Source organism: Octodon degus, unplaced genomic scaffold (assembly GCF_000260255.1).
Source record: "Octodon degus isolate 3935 unplaced genomic scaffold, OctDeg1.0 scaffold00006, whole genome shotgun sequence".
In the NCBI taxonomy this organism is placed as follows: Eukaryota; Metazoa; Chordata; class Mammalia; order Rodentia; family Octodontidae; genus Octodon; species Octodon degus.
Window position 1 is genome coordinate 30,044,772 of NW_004524582.1, and position 18,273 is coordinate 30,063,044.

At 48.1% G+C, this 18,273-nt stretch overlaps 1 protein-coding gene and 1 pseudogene across 1 annotated transcript in view; one reads left to right on the forward strand and one right to left on the reverse strand.

The window, feature by feature from the left end:
- Positions 1-248, reverse strand: part of Jakmip1 (janus kinase and microtubule interacting protein 1) — a 116,342-nt gene extending 116,094 nt beyond the window's left edge. The window contains exon 1 of the mRNA XM_004624579.2: positions 176-248. The gene's annotated coding sequence lies outside the window, so the exon portion shown is untranslated. The remainder of the gene's footprint in view (positions 1-175) is intronic.
- A 5,686-nt stretch (positions 249-5,934) lies between these two features.
- LOC105743392 lies at positions 5,935-6,252 on the forward strand (annotated as a pseudogene).
- The last annotated feature ends 12,021 nt before the right edge of the window (positions 6,253-18,273 follow it).

Consider the following 18,273-nt stretch of genomic DNA (forward strand, 5'->3'; position numbering starts at 1 on the left):
CGCAGGAGACGACGCGGCTGCTGGGAGGTGACGCAGGGGGTACCGAGGCGAAAGGGGGATGGGAGCTCCAGATGGGGGCGGCGGAGCGGGGCGGCACCGGGCCCTGGTCCCCTGCCGCGGGGCCCCCACGTCGGTCGCGGCCCGCGAGTCCCCCTCCCCCAGCACCTGTACCCACCTGCTCGGCGTCCCGGCCGGAGCCGGGCAGCGGAGGCGGGCGTCGCGAGCTCAGTCCCAAACCGCATCCTCCGGCCGCCCCTCCCCTCCCCGCGCGCACACCACTGTCGCCGCGGTCGCCCTGGCCTCTGCCGCCTTAAAAAGAACTCAATGGAACAGAAAATAAATGTATTCAAAAAATATTGTGAAAGCAAGTGATGCGCAGAACAGCCGCGGCCGCAGGACCAGCCCAAGCGGGCGACCGGCGAATGCCGCACGCTGGCGGCTGCAGCTCCCGCGGGCGCCAGGCGCCGGCTCAAGGCACGTCCCCGCCCCTCCCGAGGCGCCCCTCCAATTGGTTCGTTCTCCCGCCAGTCAGGGAGGAGGCGTGGCGCCCGTCTCCGCCCCGCCCCGCCCCGCCCGGGGCCGACGCAGGGTGCCATTCTACCCCAGCTTGGCGAGGCGCATCCGAGCGTGCGCACTAGGCCCGCAGCGAGGGGTCCTGCTGCCGGCGAAGCAACCCTAGGAGGGCTTTTATGCTCGCATGAGAGTGGAAGTCCCGGGGAAAGGGCCCAGCCCTCAAGACGTTCACAGCCGGAGAACCGGGCCGGGGCGTGTGTCAGCAAGGATGGAGGCCGTTCTAGGTCAGGCAGTGGGCAGGGCAGATGCAACATTCGCGGGTGTGCATTTCCTTCTTCGTGCAGACAAGGAATGTGAAGGTCAGAGGCTAAAGGGAAAAGTTCCTGAGGACAGAAGTAGGAAGTGACAGGGCAGGTGTCCCAACCCACGGAGTCCTAGTTCCAGCCCATAATCTTCACCAAGGGGCCAAATACTTCACCAAACAGTGTTTCCTAGATAAGGCTACATCAGGCTGAGTGAGTCGTGAAGGAGGGCAGAGTTTGGCCCGGCAGAGGTGCAGTCCTTCAGCGTGAGCTACAGCCCCTTACTGAGCCTCAACCTGGTAACAGGCAGCCAGTCCCTAAGTCTAGGGTACCAAAGAGAGAAAGTCACTACCAGCATGGGCTTAATGAGGTAGCAGGGAGGACAGGAAAAGCTGGCTGGCACTCTACCAAAAATGGGACCCATTTGAGAGTCTGAAAGATGCGGGTGCACCCTGGCAGCAGAGAGATGAGCAGAAGGGTGTGGGAAGGTGAGGCCTGGGAGGCGGGCGGAGGCCAGCACTTGTGGCGTCCTGGAGGTCAGAGCTCGCCCTGAAATGGTCTCACCAGAGGGCGGTCCACCGGCCCAGCTTTGCAGTTTTACACTGTCCAAGTCAGGATACACTGTGCTGAGCTGCAGTAACAAGCCCAGCGCTCGGCGGCCTTTGCTTCTGGCTCACGCTTGACATCCCACCTCCTCAAGCTGGAGCCGGATCTGTCCCGGCTCCACCTGTGCTGAGTAGCCACAGCCTGGAAAAAAAGAACAAAACAAAGAAACCAACAGAGTTCTAATAGAGAGGAGAGGAAGAAGATTTGTCTGTTTCAGACAGGGTCTCACTATGTAGTTCCTTAGCTGGCCCTGAAGGCACTATGTAGCCCAGGCTAGCCTTGAAGTTGAGACAAACCTGCCTCATCCTCCCAAGTGCTGGGATTAGAAGCATGCATGACCACACCTGGCTAAACTCTACCTTTTGGGCTTTTATTTTGAAACAGATCTTCCTAAATTGCTGATTGCTGGAGCTGGGGCTCCAAATTCCCACCCTCAGGCCTCAGCCTTCTGCAGTGTTAGATCCACCAATTGTGCTGGATCCAGGCTTCAAAAAAGTTCTGCAACTGGGGGGTCTGCTCTTAGGAAAAAGAGTAAAAAATTACAAAGACTAACTTGATTACAAAGAGTAGTAACAAAACACAACAAATTTTTTAGTATTTTTCGTTGTTTTGTTTTGTTTTGTTTTTGTGGAACCAGGGATTGAACTCAGGCCCTTGCACTTGCCAGGCAAGCGCTTATTCTACTGAGCCATCTCCTTGGGCCCTAGTGTTTCAAATTGACAAATAGCAGAAACATTACCAAAAAAAATTTAAAAATTTAAAAAAAATCCACAATCCAGCAAAACAACGTAGCAATTGTAATAATTGCATTAGTTAAATACCTGTGTTAGTTGATACATTGTGTCAACTTGGCTGAATCAGCTGGGGTAGCTCCAGGCGGGGCCCAGCTCTGGCAGCGCTTCAGTGGAGAAGTCCCAGTCTTCAGAGGAGCTTGATCTTAGCAGCCCTGCCGCTTTGGAGGAGCTACAACCTTCTCCATGGCACGCTGGTCTTTGCAGTCAGCATAGAAGGAAGAGAGAGGCTTGCCGGCCACTGCAGCTGCTGCTCCTCCTCTGCTCTTCATCATTTTCTGCCGCATGAACTGCTGTCATTTGCCTTGGAGCCAGTGGAATGTGGACTGAACCCTCCAGTAACTGTGAGCTAAATAAACCTTTCCTTCCTGCATTTTGAGTGTCGGGTATTTGTCCCAGCAACAAGTCAAAAGTAACTAAAACAGTCCCTGACATACACCTTTGTAATAATTTTCTGCATCTTTTAGCTCCTTTGCCCTTGTTGATGGTCTCTTCATAGCAGAGTGATTTTATACTAAGAAATCACTTGGTAAAATGGAACAGAAAGGTAAGTCAAGGGACCAGGGAGATGGCTCAGTGGATTAAGTGCTTCCCTGGCAAGCACAAGGGCCTGAGTTCAATCCCTGGTTCTGCAAAAAAAAAAAAAAAAAAAAAAAAAAAAAAAAAAAAAAAAAAAAAGAAAAGAAAAAAGAAAGGTAAGTCAAAGTTCCCTTGAAATTATGGGGGAAAAAATTAATGTAGCTTAGAAAGCTTTCCTCAGCCTTAGAACTCATTATTGGTAATGTATGTACTTTTCTGGGATTGTTTGCAAATTGAGGAAAACTGTCTTCCCTGAGTGCTAAGATAGAGAATTACATTTATTCTGGTTTTCTTGTGGCTATTAACTTTCATGACAAAGGATGACCAAAGACCATACAGTTTCACCAGAAGGTACCTCGACCAGGGCTTCCTGAAGTTCCATCTTGGGAAGAAGAAGAGGAAAACGCAGATGCCCAGGGCCCCGCGTCCTTCTGGGCAAAGCCCTGAGTAGCGGGGCCCAGGGCTTGGCTCTGTGCTGAGCTGAGGCCTGCTGAGGCCGAGTCATCTTGGACGGGGTGCCAGTGGGTGCCCTCAGACTCTGAGGCCCTCAGCTCCCCATGCCCTGTTGGAGGAACAACAGTCTGCACCTCTGTCTCTTCCCTCTGCCCACATATTTCTGGTACCAACCACCTATGGCGCATGTCCCCAACTGACACTGGTGGGTTGGCCCAGTGGGTGGGACCACTTCTAGAAGCCATGGCACCTGCTCAGGGAGCAAAAGCTGGACCTGTGCAGCAGACTGACTGACTCCGACCCACGTAAACACATGCCGTGCCACGGCACCAAGCCCCGACTCAGTTTCTGGCTTCATCTGCAAGCCAGCCCGAAAGCTGTTGACCACCCAACAGCTCCCGGCAGGAGAGCAGGCCTGGGGACAAGAAGCCAGAAAGAAACAGACAGAGAGTGTCACTGGCTGCGTGGTGACTCCCGAGCCGCAGGTGGCGACGTTCTGACCCCTCACCTCAGTGTGACTGTGTTTGGAGGCAGGGTCTTTACAGACGTGATTAGGTGGTGCTACGTCACCGGCTCGGCCTCGTGCACGCTGACTGATGTCCTCATGGAGAAGAAGAGAGCAGGCTACAGGTGCGGCCAGGCAACGTGCCCCAGGGGACACCGCGGGAAGCGGCTCCACCCGCGATCCTGTTCTTGTACTTCAGCCTCCAGAGCTGTAAGACAGCGACGTCTGTGTTCCAGCCCTCCTTGAGGTGCTTTGGAGCGGGAGCCCTAGCCGTAAGCCAAGCCGGCGGCAGCTCAGGCATCTCAGTTTCTCTCTCTCTCTCTCTCTCTCTCTCTCTCTCTCTCTCTCTCTCTCTCTTTCTTTTCCTTTTTTTTTTTTTTTTTTTTGCCAAACTGGGGATTGAACTCAGGTCCTTGCGCTTGCCAGAGAAGCACTTATTCTCCTGAGCCATCCTCCCAGCCCCAAGGAATCTCAGTTTGAAAACAAACAAACAAACAAACAAACAAACCCTGATGCAGCCACACGAACCTATAGCTCAGGCTTCCCAGTTGGTGGGAGCTCACTCCAACTGCCACCCTGGGGTCACCACATGACCTTCAAGATCGCTTGAAAAGATAGATGCCATCAGGATCTCCTGGAGGACTCTCGTGGGCCTGGAGAGTGACATGTCCCAGGCGTGTAGCATCACACCCAGAGTACTTCTGCATCCAGAGCTGGGGGGCGGGGGGCGCTCACACACACCTGGCTGTCGGGGAGGCTCTCTTCAGCTCTGCGTGGAAGGGAAGACAGGACCCTCACTTCAAGGGCAGAGAGGGACTCGGGGCCAGAAAGAAGCTGAGGTCACACAAGTGCCACTCTGCCACATACGAACAATGACTTTGACAAGTTAATGGGCCTTTATTTTCCTCATCTGTAAGTGGAGTTTTAACCCTCATAACCTCTGAGGCTTAGGTGGGGGGTGAAATGCATTATGTCTGAATCTGACCAGCTTCCCTAGGGCTGCTGTCTCAAATAATGACACCTAGGGGGCAGAACACAACAGCTGTGTGGGCTCCCAACTCCTGAGGGGCCAGACTGCTGGAGCCAGGGATCTGGAGCCACGGCTGGCCCAGTACCTCTTCCTGCCCCTTGGCTCCGAGCTGCGTTGCACAAGCCTCCGCCCCATGCTCCCAGGGCCTTCTTCTGTCTTTTTTAAGGACATTTGTCATTGGATTCTGGACTCCCCCAGAGCATCCAGGGTGATCTCAGCTCAAGTTGCTGAATTTGATAGCAACTACAAAGTGCCTTTTGCCAAGGAAGTTCCTGCAACACTAGTTTCAGGATTGGGGTATCTTTAGTTACTTTATTTATGCATAGCTGTGATGAGGATTATTTATGCATAGCTGTGATAGTTTCTACACAGGAGGAGGGAAAGCTTCTGGGAGCTTCGCTTGGCCGGAGCGCTGCCTTGGAGAGCTTAGCTCTGAGCCTCACCACACTAGGAGGGGAAGAGGAAGGCCATGCGAGGGGCAGCAAACAGCGTGGTCCTGCACTTGGGTGTCTGACCTCCAGTGGGCGGGAAGCCATCAGGGGTTCTCAAGGAAGGGTCCAGGCAGCATGAAACAAACCCGGGAGCAATGTGGAAGGGCTGAGCGCCCAAACCCCGCCTGGAACCCAGAACACTGCCCTCCTCAGCTCAGGGGCCAAGGGAGGGAGAAAAGGACAGGATGGGCAATGCCAAAGGAGCTCTTTACCAGGCGTGACCCCAAAGGAATGCTGCAGCCCAGTGCCACCCAGGGGAAAGGCAGCTCATAAAAAATGAGACACTGTGCCCTCATCCATTTATTCACTGGATATGGCACCGTGTGACCTCTGGGTTTTCCCCTATGTCAAAATGACCATGAAGGGGGAACATTTTGAACCCACTCAGGACCCCAAGGCAGCCAGGACAGCACAACTAAAGACCCTCAGGAAAGAGGGCTCCAGAGCTGCTGCAGAAAGCAGCAAGGATCGTGGGATGTATGTATTCAAAGAGAGGGGAGGTTTTGAGGCAGATTCATGGCCATGTGTCTCTTATCAAACTAAATTTAATTTAAATATTCATTGTAGAGAGAGAGGGACGTCAGGCTTCTGCACTAGAACTTTCCTTGTGGTAACGAGGGAAGACCAGTGACCACCCAGTGAGGAAGCTGCAGCAGGTTTAAAAATGGGTGATGGTGAGAAAGGCAGGAAATTTTTTGTACAGAAGTGTGCCCAGTGCCACACTGTTGAGAAGAGAGGCAAGCCCAAGACTGGACCAAATCTCCAGGGTCTCTTTAGGCAGAAGACAGGTCAGGCCGCTGAATTCTCTTACACAGATGCCAACAAGAACAAAGGTATCACCTGGGGAGAGGATACATTCATGGAGCATTTGGAGAATCCCAAGAAGTACATCCCAGGAACAAAAATGATCTTTGCTGGCATCAAGAAGAAGGGAGAAAGGGCAGACTTAATAGCTTACCTCAAAAAGGCTACTAATGAGTAATAGTCACGGCCTTATTTATTACAGAACAGAAATGTCTCATGGTTTTTGTATGTGTACCATAATTTAATCTCATACACCAGAATTCAGATCATGAGTGGCTGACAGAATATTTTTGTTGGACAGTCCTGATTTAAATAAAATTAGCTTGTAGTTAAATGGATATCATTTTTTTCTTCAAGGTTTGATAGTAATTCCAGTTCAGTAAATACTATCACTGTTTTCCCTTCTAAATACATGGTTGGACTTGATTAGTAATGTTCAACTTGTCACAAAGATTGAGATTGTCATCTCAAAACTACTGAAGGTTGGTTTTATATTTAGATTCATATAACTGGTTATATGAATATGTTTAAATACTGAGAGGATCTTTCATTGTCTCAAAACCAACCAAGACTCCGCTGTTTCAGTTTGTGTTTATTAGCCTGTTAAAGGGAGTGGCTGAAGACAAGAAAGCCATGTCTATATTTTTGGTCTTGACTATACCAGTTTAATTAGAATTCCCTATATCTAAAAAGTGCTGCCTTTTACTTATTGAAAGGAATTTTAGTGTGGTGTATGTATAATGCCAAATAAAGAATATTTAACATTTCTCACATTTTATAGTTGATCTGTAAATTCAGATCCTTTTAAGAGCATGATAACAAGCAGAACAGCAAGTTCTACTTTTGATTTCTTTAGGTCAGACTGAGTTACTGTTCATGGTAGTATTTAAACAGCTATTCAAAAACACAAGACTAAAACTTTTACTGTTGTATGTGTGATTGGTAGTGGTGCTTCCTGTCAGCTCATTAGAGGGTCTAAAGTGAGGAAGGTACAACATGAGCACAAATTTGTATGTGGCCATAATACTTAATTAAAAACAAATCCGATTATATATATATATATTCTTTGTATTTCTCCATCATACCTCGTAGGCTGACTCCTGTTAATTCCCACCCCCACCCCTACCCACACATCCTCAGATACTGAGGAATGGAAAGTTTCTAGAACCTGGTCACCTGGGGCAGGTGGCAGAGCTGAGACTCTGTCCCTTGTTCAGCATGCCCTGAGTGGCAGGAACCTGGTTCTATGCTACTGAAAGGAGGTGAAAGGAAAGCTCCAGCGTCCCCCTGAGGCAGAGGGGCCCTGCCAAACCCGTGAGGAGCAAGGACTGCTGGCACGGCTTGTGTCTAGATGTCCCCCAAAGCCTCATACAGTCATGGCCAGGCTTCTAGGGTCTTCGGTTGACTCGTGGCCCAGTGCTGGGATTGTGGGTGGGAGTGCTGCAGCCCCCTGGGGCGGCCAGCTCGCATACAGTGTAAGGGAGGGAAGAGGCTGCTCTCTGCTGCTGCTGCCCCTTTTGCTCTGGCTGCTTTGCTGTCTTCTGCCACCGTGAACTGCTGTCCTCTGCCCTGTGCCACTGGGCCTTGGAGCCAGCTGAGTATGGACTGAAAGCTCCACAAACTGTGAGCTACATAAACCTTTCGTTCTTTAACTTTGTTTTGTTTTTGGTTTTCGGGGTTTTTTCCTTCTTTAACTTTGGGTGCTGTCTCAGCAATGACAAAAAAGTAACCAAGACAAACCCAACCTAGCTACAGTTTGGCTGTGCCTCTGGGACAAGTCCCTTCTCCGCCCTGTCCTGTGGAGATGAGGTCATGCCCACACCTGCCAACCATCTAAGATTAAATCCCACTCACTGTTTGTCCTTGAGTCACCTTGAACCACAGCACTCTGGTCTGTGAAATGGGAAGAACATCCCGTGCCCATGTTCCCCATCCATCCACTTTCAAATCCAACAGGACAGAGATGAGAAATACACTGAGTGAAAAATTGACCCCACTTACAGGACTATAAGAAAAAAACTAAATCAAAGCAATTGGAAAAAATGTGTGGCTGCCAGATGCAGGGGAGGACAGGGGGCTGTGGGTCCACAGGACATCCGGAGGCTCCTGGGACAGAACCACTGTGTCTTGACCCCTTTGGGGCACCCAGCACCCACACATGTGAGCACACTCACCCAAAACACACACAGAAACACGTTGGCAAGTGCACATCAAACCAGGGAAGTCTGGATCATTTCCAGGTTAATTTCCTGGTTGTGATGCTCACTGAAATTTGGCAAGATGTTACCACTTGGGGGAAGTGCAGGAGGGCTGCAGGGGACTTCACTACATTATTCCTTGCAACTGCATAAGAGTGCTAAGATCGCAAAATAGAAAAAGGTTTTTTTTTAAAAGACAACAGCAAACTGTTCGTCCTTTCAGGACCTCGGTGGCCATGGACTGAAGCTCCAGCTCTGCCCTGGGCTCCTCTCTGACGCGAGGAGTTGGACCAGCTCCCCTTCCCTGGTCACGCAGGGGAGTCAGAGCAGGTGGTCCCACCAGGTCTTGCTTCCTTCCTTTCGTTGCCATCTTTCAATGAAGGCAGCCCTTTTGTGAGTTGCGCTGGCTCCACAAATAGCACATGCTTAGTGCAAAGAATTTGAACACAGGGCCGGGGAGATGGCTCAGTAGAATAAGCACTTCCCTGGCAAGCGCAAGGGTCTGAGTTCAATCCTTGGTTCTGAAAAAAAAAAAAAAAGAATTTGAACACTACAGGCAGAAGGAAGTGAAGGTAGGGCTTGAGTCTTTCCACCCAGGGTGAGCTCATAGCCACCTGGTGCTGTACCTGTGTGTCTCTGCTTGTGTGAGGACGCGTGTGTGGTGCTTCCTGTGCATGGGCTCACCGGGGTACACTGTCACCGGGATGCTCCCTGCTCCCCTCTTGCTCATCACACCGCCCACCCTTGCCCCCATCTCCACAGTGTGGTTTGTTTCATCTCATACTTCTCTCCAGCGTACTGTGACAGCCTCCATTCACACAGGGCCTGGGAGGGGGCATGACTCACCAGACCTATCCCTGGCCTCCCGGAGCCACGACACTGGCCTCTGGCTCTTCACACTCACCCACGCCTCTTGAAGGTGCATCCCAGCCTCTTGGGGTCTCTACTTGCCCCTCAGGGAAGTTTGCACCCACGTGGTGGCCACACTCCCTCACTGCCATTTCCTCTTGGAAGGTCCTTCCCCTCCTCACAGCCAACTATGGTAATTCAGCGACTTGGTGAGACTCTGTCGCAAAATAAATGAAAAGGGCCGAGGATGTGTAGCTCACTGTGGCCTGTGGCTGCTCTTCCACACGTATCTCAGAGGTCAGTGCTTCCATCCCCGGGGAGGGAGTCCAGGGCAGGGGTCTTTGGAGCAAAGGGGGTTGCTTAGCTTTTAATAGACAGCAGCAGCTATTTCCTGGGACTCTAACAAGTCTCCCTTCCAGCTCAACGCGTGCATTTCCCAGTTTCCCATCATCAGCCCTGCAACAGCTTCCTTCAATGTTAAGTATTACCAACAGGTATAACAGTGGTCTTACTTTAATTAGCATTTCCTTGTCTATTGGGAAATTGGGGAAAAATGTGTATTATATACAAGCAAACCTAAAAGTATGCACAACAGTCTCTGCCTAGTTTTTGACCACTGTCTATTCCCACCCTTTGCCCATTTTTTTTTTTTTTTTCTGAAATTGGAGCTCAAACCCACTGAGCAACATCTCCAGCCCCTTTTAAGCTTCACTTTAAGGCAGGCTCTTGGTAAGCTGCCCAGGCAGGACTCAGGCTTGTGATCTTCCTGCCTCAGTCTTCCCATGCGCCGGACTGCAGGTGTGCGCCACCACGCCCAGCTCCTTTGCCCACCCTGCCTGGGGCCTCTGTTCCCGGCTGTCCACAGCCATCTGTGGCACACCCATGCCTTTGGCTGTGCAAGCACTTCCTTGGGCTCCCAGGTCCTTGCTTCTGGCATCTTTTCCCCCAGGTAGGGGTGTGTTTCTGTAACCCCAGCTCTCTGGGGGGCTGAAGCAGAACCTCAGGCTCTAGTCAGCCCAGACAATTTAGCAATTTAGTAAGCCCCTCTCTCAAAATAAGTAAAAAGAGCTGAGGCTATAGCTCAGATTGAAGGCCCTAGGTTCAATCCCTATACTGGAAAACAATGTCTTTCACTTTTTAAAACATAGTTTAAAATAAATAAATAAAACATAGTTTCAAAGCTTCACATCCAAGACAGACAGACTGGAAGTGCAACCTCCTAGATTTTCTTATAAGTACAAAATTTTTGGTTTCCTTGGACAGAGACTATACTTGTTTATTCAAGATGCAAAAAGATTAATAAGTGCTCTGGTTGGAAAATGTGATACCCCCGTATCATTAAATGGAGAACTTTCCTATTATGAAAAAATAAACAAAGATTTTAGTGCTAAATAATGAAGGAAGGCCAAACAATATGTGTAACATATATTTTCATTGCAGTTCAATAAGGGAGTTAAAATTTTTTTTAAAAACATCTCAACTGTTTGTTGGTACTGTCTCAAAAAAGCACAAAGAGAGATTGCCAGCACGCTGTCTCCAAGGGGCTCTGTGGGGGCCCAAGCCAGCCCCAGCTAGTGCTGTCATTTGTTCAAACATGGGTCCCTCCAGGGTACAGAAATTTTGGGGCCCTTTTTCAGAAAAGGTGATGGACAAAAGGCAAGTGGGTCAATAGGAACTTGAGCCCTCATTGGACACATCACCCCAAGATTTTACTATATTCAAGGACTGTAAAATAGTACCCATAGGAGGACCCGCCATTGTTCAGCAGTAGAGCAGGAGCCCTGTCCTGTATGACTCTCCCAGCTTGGCTATCGTCCTCAAGGGTGTGTTGACCTTTTTCCTAATTTCATGTACTTCACATCACATCTATACATAACGTCTTCCACGTTTCACTTTTTCACTAAATATCAAGTTTTAAAAATTCATCCATTTTGAAGTCTGTGGCTGAACTGAAAATAGACTTTTTAAAAATATTTAAACTGTGCTACTACGGATGCATGCCTCTGTCGCTTCTGGCTGCTAGAGCCAGGCTCCTCAACAGGAACAACTTCCGTTTCAGGCCGGACCGCTCGGGGGGTGGGCCTTCCTGGGCATCACGCACCGCGGGGCAACGTCTCTGGCCTGCTGCCCACAGATCCTCCCACAAGATGTGACAAGCAAAAGTGTTCCCAGGCAGTGCCACATGTGCCCCTGGAAGGGAAAGGCGCTCCTGGTCCTAGAGCTTATACTGTGGAGATGGAATAGCTGGCTACGTCATGGGACACCAACACCCTCCACTTTTCAAGCCCTACAAAACTGTCTTCCAGAAGTTATGCCTATTTTTTTTTAACATTTATTTATTTATTTGTATTTAGGACAGGGTCTACAGGGTCTCACAATGTAGATCAGACTCGGAGTGATTCTCCTGCTTTCAGCCTCCCAAGCACGAGGATTACAGGCGCGCGCCACCACGCCCAATCTCAATCGCTGTCTCAGCGTACCCCGGGGGTGGGGCTGGCACAGCAAATGGGGAGTCTAACCCCAGCCACTCCGCTCTGCTGAAGCAGGAACTTTAGTCTGCCGAGCTATTGGGCCAGCCCTAGTTATGCCAACTTATTATTCAGCTTTTAGGGCCTGGATGTGCCTCCCAAAATTCATATCCCTACTCCCAGCGCAGCGCTCGCTGCAGATGAGTGTTTGCAAGGTACAGTTGTAAGAGTAGAGCCCGCACGGACGGGATTAGCGCCCTCCTCAGCACAGACAGGAGGGATCTCCTCCATGCCATGCGAGGGTACAGCCACGAGGCGGCTGCTGACAGCCGGGAGAAGGGCTGTCTCACTCAGATTTCTGATGCTGTGGCAAAATACGCAATCCTCACAACTTAGAAGAGAACAACCTTGAGAACCGCCGTCTTCCAGTAATTTGCCAAAATAACTAACACGAAGGGCAAGAGGAGGGGAACCCAGTATATGTTCTCCAGGCCTTTTAGAAAATACGGAGTTGTTCCTTCGGCCACATACATGCGAACTGACCAAAAGGGTGATATTATAGACATCAAGGGAATGGGTATTGTGTAAAAACGAATGCCTCACCAATGCTACCGGGCAAAACGGGAAGAGTCTGCAACATTACCCAGCATGCTGTTGGCATTGTTGTAAACAAGAAAGGGCAAGACGCTTGCCAAGAAGGTTAATGTGCGTATTGAGCATACTAAACACTCAAGAAGTCGTGATTGTTTCCTGAAACATGGAAAGGAAAAACTATCAGAAACAGAAGGAAGCCAGAGAGAACGGTCCCTGGGTTCAACTGAAGCGCCAGCCTGCCCCTCCCAGAGAAGCATGCTTTGTAAGAATCAATAGGAAGGAACCTGAGTTGTTGGAACCTCTTTCCTGTGAACTCATGGCATAAACTGAGCATGATCCTCTGCCATTCAGCACCTAATTGGCAGCTTAATTGTTCTAGATCCTACATAAAAATTAAAAAATCATCCTGTGTTGTAAGGATGGTTTCTTAGTTGAGCAGGTATGTGGTACCTTCTTACCTCAGAAATATCTGCAGCAGATTTTCACTGCACCTAGTAACTGTGTCTAGTCTTTACTCTTCGGTGTATTTCTTGCTGAAAGATACTGCTAAGGTATTGTGCAAGTGTATACCCAAATACCCAAATATTTATAAAATATTTATGTTGGCTTGAAGATCCTGTAAATCATGAGGGAAAGTATATAAAAATAAATGGAAGGTCACTTTAGAAATAAACGGAAGTCCATTTCTGTTAAATAAATTGTTTAAAGCACCAAAAAGAAGGAGAAGGAGAGAAAAAAGAAGAGGAAGAAGAAGAAAAAACAGCCTTGATCTTGGCACATATCTTCGGGTGGCTCAGTCCACGGTTTGCTGCAAAGAAAAAGCCTGGTGGAAGGGTGTGGTGAAACAAAGCTGCTTAGTTTGATAGGGTAAGCCAAACTGCATATATTGCAGGTTAATAATGAGCTTCTCTTCTGGAGGGGTAACAACCTAAATTAGCAGATCAAAACTGGAGAAAAGGAAGGGCCACATGGTTAGCCAACATTTGGCCCTAGCCTTTCAGGGTCAGTGAAGACTCGGGACATAGGAGAACCTGTACTGTAACAACATGTAACTCAGTTGTGCTCCAAATTTTCTGATCAAGAAGATTATGAAGCCAGAGGACACACAGAGGAATGTATTCGATGATGTAAAGTGAGCCTGGGGAGAGTCACATGGAGAGGAAAAGCAGATTCTCAATTTTCAAAGAGAGCAAATTGGTCAAGCAATGGCCGTGACTCATCCTCATGGCTGACTCTGATAAAAGATCTACAAAGTATGGTACAGGGCTACAGGATAAATCCTGAGGGTACTTGGCTGACCTTATCAGATACAAAAGTTATATTTCTTGGTATATAAGTCTTGCTATATCTTGGTCTTAACCATCCAGCAGAAAAGTATAAAAACGAGGTATATAAAGTAAATCCATATTAATACGATGAGTTGTAAAAAGCTCAAGTCAATAACTTCTGAGGATAACCCACTAATATTATAGACTGCTACACAGTGTGATTGTTTAGTTGAATTCAAACACCTATAGTATTTAATGCCAATAGAATATTCACCTCTGACAGGACAAAAAAAAAAAAGGATACAAAAGAAAGATCATTTTGTGTTTATATATACAAAATAGGATAAATTTACAGCTACTTTCGCTTAATTCAATAAGAAGAAAGAGGTGTACTAACACTGTTCAGACAGAACATCCTGTCTGCTTCTTGTACTATGGATAACCACTAAGAAGATAATGTACAGTGTATTGATATCAAAACTGTCCTATTAATCAGCTGTGAAACTGTCTCATTCATATTTATTTCTCAACTAAAAAAAAAAAAAAGCTGCTTAGTTCATGGTGGCCAGGAAGCAGAGCAGGACTGCGTCACAAAGGAAGGAGTGAGTGACCAGAAGACTGCTATGTTTTGTGTCTAGTTGTCCCCCAAAGCCTCATGTAAGTTACCGGCAGAGGCAGCTGGAGGAGCAACAGGTGGCTTGAGGGGCAGGGTCGGAGGGGCGGGGCCAGGGGCGGGGCCAGAGGAGCCAGAGGGGCGGGGCCAGGGGCGGGGCCAGAGGGGTGAGAACCGTTAAACTGGCTAGCCTGTGCTTTCTGAGAGAGGTGGAGAGGATCATCCTGGACATGGCAGCGCCGCAACGTCTCCTCCAGTGTCTTGAAATCTCCAGTAACTGCGCGCTAAAGAAACCTTTCCTTCCCTAAGCTTGAATGTCAGGTATTTGTCCCAGCAAGGAGAGAAAAGTAACTAACACAGAGACCCAAGGCCACACCACCAGGACCCCTGCAGACGCACCCAGCAGCGTGCTGTGGCCCGTGGAGCTGACAATTAATCTTCACGCCCTCTGAAGGAGTGACCCCAGCCGCACCTCCTCCACCGCAGCTCCACCTTCTGAGAGCACACGCCGCCGTGCCCAGGTCCTCGCTCTCCCGATCCGATCACCTCTCCAGGAGCCCCTCAGTTCAGGCAGGTCACCGTTTAGGTTCATGTGGCACAGGGCCCCAACATGCTGGGACCCCAATCCTGGATTCCAGCCTCCAGGGCTGTACAGACTATGTTGTGTCGCTCAGTCTATAATACTTCCTGTGCAATCCCAAGCTGATGGAGACACCAGTGCTGTACAAAATCCAGTTCCTTCACATCTTTATCAGTACATGCTATTGATGAATGGTACATTTGCCACTCTGATGGGAGTGGCGGTGTATCCCAGAACACCTCCTGAATTCCTCTGACCACCAAGGAGGCCAAGCATCCCTTTATCTGTTTTTTATTCCTTGTCCCTTCTTTCTAGGACCTATACCTTTTCATGACTCCTGCCTATCCTCTAACTGGGTCCTTTTTTTCTTACTGATTTTCAGGGACTTCGTATATCTTTTGGAGCTGAAGGAGCTTGGAGTATCTGTACTGCATATCTCCTTTTAGTTAAGAGCTTACCGTTTCATATCTATCTCTGGTTTCTTTTGAGTGAATAGAAATTTACGTTAATATGGTCAGTAGCTTCAATATTTCCTTTATGATTTATGCTTTTATGCATTAAGTAATTCTCTGTCTTGAGAATAAAATATCCTCCCATAAAAATATGGGATATCCTCCCAATAAAAATATCCTCCCATATGCCTTTCAGAATGCTTTAAAGTTTTGCTTTTTAATTTTGACAATTAATGCCCCTAGATTTGAGTTTAATGTACAGTGAGAATAATAGATCCTATTTAATTTTTTTCCTCGAGGAAAAAACTACAAGTCCCATCTCATACTAGAAACTCCTTCCTGTCTCCCTCTCAGTGCAGCCTACCTAGGGACCACGATGCGCTCTCTTCTGACATTGCTCTGCCTGTCTATTGTCCCCACGTAGCCTCATGCTGTCATACTTACTTCACCTTTAGAGAATCTTCACATCTGTCCCAGCAAGTCCCCCCAGCTTGTTCATCCTTGGAAAGCATTTTTAGCCTTTTCTCTTCCATATGAATTTTGGAACTAGTTTGGCAACCTTTGCAGAGGTTTCTTTTGGGATTTGGATTAGAACTGCATTAAATCAGTCATGGAGCGAGACTTCTTATGAAATGGACTCTTCCCGGTTATAAAGATTTCTTCCATCAGGTCCCGTAAACATCCTACAGGACAGGTTACCCTTCTCTGTCTGTCAATAGGTATATTTTTCAGTAAATTTGTTTTGCTGCTGTAAATAAAATCTTTCTTAGAATTGTAAATGTTATTTGTGTGAGAGGTAGAAGATTCTATTGCATCAAGTCAAGCCTGTGAGCTGTATTGTTCATATCTTCTATTGTTATCCATATCTTTTACTCTTTGGCTTATCAAGAGAAGAGCCCGGTTGACTCTTGGTGCCCAAGGAGATGGCTGCTATAGTTTCAGTGTTGATGTCCCCAAAATCTTCTAGATTCAGACCTAGTCTGCACATTACAGGGGGGTTTTGTGTGCTTGTTTGTTTGTTTTTGTTTTTTGCAGAACTGGTGATTGAACTCAGACCCTTGTGCTTGCCAGGGAAGCATTTATTCTACTGAGCCATTCCCCAGCCCCTGATATTACAGTATTAAGAAGTGAAGCTTTTCACAACTTGTAACAGCTAAGCCTTGGAAACAGCTCAAACGCCCATCAACTGATGAATGGATAAGGAAGATGCAGGTTTTGTGTATGGTGGAGTACTGCTGCCAATGAGGGTACACCTGAGACGTTCCTGGGTGCGCCTTAAGACCATACTCTGTGTGAAATAAATTGGACATACATGTGTAAACACTGCACTGTTTCTCTGGTGTGAGAAACCAGAAGTGTAAATAAGGCCTAAAACTTACAACATGTTGTGAAAGAGGAAGAAGATGTTGAGATGGGGAGAGGAACGGGGTGGGGGGGAGAGAGAAACGAAAGGAAAAGGAAAGAACTGAGAGAAGAAGAAAAATGGAAGCAAAGCTCTTGTAAATCAGGAGGGGAAGAGGGGTTGAAGGAAAAGAAAGAGAGTGAGGAAAAATAATCAAGTTATGTCCTGGGCATATACCAATTCCCTCTAATGAATGTGATCACTGTGTATACCTGAAACATAACCAATAAACTTAATTAATAAAAGAAATAAGAAGGAGGCCTTTGGGGTTACGACTGAGCCATAAGGTTAGGGCCTTCATCGATTGCATTATGCCTTATAAGGCCCAAGGAAGCTTGGTCACCACTCTGCCATGCCAGGGTGGGCCCAGAGTTTCCCTCAGACCTTGAACCTGCTGACACCTGGACCTTGGACTTCCCAGCCTCCAAAACTATGAGCCGTAAGTTTGTATAAATTTTTCAGTCTGAGGTATTCTTGAAGTTTTATTATTACAGACGTGCAAGACTAATATTCTCACATCTTCTTGAAGAATTCATCTTCTTGCCACCAGGAAGCTGGTAATGTTCATTGTTGGGGAGTTTGGCTTGTTGGTTGTTTATAGAGTTTACAAAATCCCTTAGTGTGGGCTTTTCGTGGTCTGCTTTCTCCGCCTTTTTCCTTCAGCCCACCGCTCCAAGCATGGGCTGGGTCTCGGCTGCAGCGCGCACGCCTGGACGGTCCTGTCTGTCCAGGTGGAAGGCGAGCCTCATGTGCCGAGCGAGGGCTGACCTGCATATCTCGAATGGAATCACTGAGGCAGCCTGGGTGAAGTGTACCATCTCCGTACACTTGCTCTTTTTCCCACCTACTCATTCCTCCTTCATCCCCTTTCCCTTCCTTTTTTTCAATTAAATGTTTTAAAAGCACATATTATGATTCTCTTAACTTATTAGCTATCCCTCCTTATTTTTTTAACTGGTTAGTCTAGGACTTACAGTACACATCTTTAATTTACCACAGTCTGAGTCAAATAAAACACAGCTCCTTCTATGTACTGAAAGAATTTTACTACCTCGTTTCATTTTCTTCCATGCTTTCTCTGTGCCATTGTCAGTCATTTAACTTTTAAACTTCGTTTAAGTTCAAAACTACACCATAAGGACCTTTGCTGAAAATTGTCCATTAAATTTTTCTTTGTATAATAATTATATTGAGGTACAGCTGGCATAGAATTGTATGACAAACAGAAACACCTAAACAATACCCAGGATTGGAGACAGACAGACAGACAGACAGACAGACGACAGCATCCTCCTCCCTTCAGGGTCCGATATGAGCCATTCCGGTGGGGAACCAGGAATCCTCCTCCAGGCCTCTGAGGGGGCTTGAGCGGACTCGAGGGCATGCCTTCCCATCAGGACCCGGAGAAGGTCTTGCTCAGCCCATCGGAGCCGTGACTGGTGACGGAAGAGTTCAGCATGGTCAGTCTTCCCAGCCGCTGCGCCGGGTGCTGCGGCAAGCAGAAGCCCCAAAGCGCTGCCGGGGACTTGAAGGCACGTTTGCTAACACCGATGGGCACTGATCGGGACCATTCCCGGAACATCAGGCCCGATCTCTGGTGGTCTAGGGCTTTTATATGGTGCACAGGCAGGAGGTACAAAGGCGAGACAGCAGCCTGGCGGTTCTTCCAATGAGCTGACAGGGTGAGACTCTCGGTTACAGGGCTGGATTCATGACCAGCAGCGTCAATCTGACATCCGGTGTTCAGTTCCTGTGTTCAGTTACACTCTCGTGGT